The sequence below is a fragment of the Sorex araneus genome, chromosome 5, assembly GCF_027595985.1.
Source record: "Sorex araneus isolate mSorAra2 chromosome 5, mSorAra2.pri, whole genome shotgun sequence".
In the NCBI taxonomy this organism is placed as follows: Eukaryota; Metazoa; Chordata; class Mammalia; order Eulipotyphla; family Soricidae; genus Sorex; species Sorex araneus.
In genome coordinates this window covers 76,189,200-76,190,738 of record NC_073306.1, presented here as the reverse complement: position 1 = coordinate 76,190,738, position 1,539 = coordinate 76,189,200, and the positions used below count along the sequence as shown (strand labels likewise).

At 36.5% G+C, this 1,539-nt stretch overlaps 1 non-coding gene across 1 annotated transcript; it reads right to left on the bottom strand.

Annotated features, from left to right (window-relative positions):
• Positions 1-516: 516 nt before the first annotated feature.
• On the bottom strand, positions 517-623 carry LOC129405233 (U6 spliceosomal RNA). Its single transcript, XR_008630416.1, has one exon. It is a non-coding gene; the product is annotated as a U6 spliceosomal RNA (small nuclear RNA).
• Between the last annotated feature and the right edge of the window lie 916 nt (positions 624-1,539).

The following is a 1,539-nucleotide window of genomic DNA, read 5'->3' as shown; positions in this document are numbered from 1 at the left end:
CATATCCCTTGATTAATAAAAATGGCCTTTGGTGTCCCTTCTAATCTTTTTCAACCTGAAATCTTTTTTGTTGGATACTAGTATGGCCCCCCTGCATTTTTTGAGGGAGTTGTTTGCTTGCAGGATTGTTTTCCATCCTTTGACTTTGAGTCTGTGTTTGCTTTGACTGTTAAGATGTATTTCTTGTAGGGAACAGAATGCTGGGTTCAGTTTTTGAATCCATTTTGCCACTCTGTGTCTCTTAATTGGTGCATTTAGACCATTGACATCGAGAGAAATTATTGTCATGGGATTCTGTTCCATCTTTCTGTAAGGATCTGCTGTGCTTGTAGGGGTTTTTCTTGCCTTACAGTAGCCCCTTTAGTCCTTCTTTTAGATTTGGTTTTGAGTCTATGAAGTTACTGAACTGCTGTTTATCCGAAAAATGGTGTATCATTCCTTGGAGTTTGAGTTAGAGTTTAGCCAGATAGAGAATTCTTGGTGAGGTGTTCATTTCATTGAGTTTTTTCACTATATAAAAATATGGAACTCTTCACAAATTTACATGTCATCCTTGCACAGGGGCCATGCTAATCTTCTCTGTATCACTCCAATTTTAGTATATGTGCTGCTGAAGCGAGCATTGGAAGTTTGTGTTTTAGATGGAGACAAAGACTTTGTCTAGTAACCAAAAAGTTTCATAAGCTGTAATATGTCAGATCATGGAAAAATAAGATAAAAATAAATCACTATTAAGACAACACAGAATAATACTAGAGATGGACTGGGGAGGGATGGGATTTCCATGTATTGACATAGTAGAGGACAAAACTTCTTAGATAATTTGGGTTTATTATCAGAAATAAAACTGGTATAAGTAAAAAAAAATCAGTGAAAGATATTCTTTATTCGTTTAGTTTGGGGCCACATGTAGTAATACTCAGATTACTTACTCCTGGGGAACCATACGGGGTGCAAGGAATCAAATCAAGTTTGGTTGCATGCAAAGCATACGCCCAATAGCTCTACTATGGCTCCAGCCCCAAGCAAAATGTATCTTTCATCTAAATTAACACATATTGGTAGGCAGGGCAATGTCAGGTTTTAGTGTGAGGCAAGTATATGAGTCATGTTTCTGACATTAACCATGAAACTGAAATCACTTTATCATACTACACCTCAATTCCCTCCTCTGTAAAGTGGGGCTAATATAGTATCTGCTTTAAGGAATGGCTCTTTATATATGATATAATCCTTTCTGTTATAGCCATGTGAAATGGTTATTCTACAGAGAAACAGTATACACGCTGGAGCAAGTATAACAAAAGTCAATCTCAGCAAGTACAAAGTGCTGCATCCCCCTGTAAGTGCAGAAGTAATATTTATATTCCTTCAACTAAAAGTAAAGTGAGAGAAGTTTACAACTAAAAGAAAACTTCACTTGGTTTTAAAGGTATTCAACCCTCTTCAGCAGTCTGCTGGACGATTTTACACTCAAATGAATGTAAGTGTTTTTTGTGGCCTGCAGTTGAGTTGATGAATGAAATTGATATCATTTTA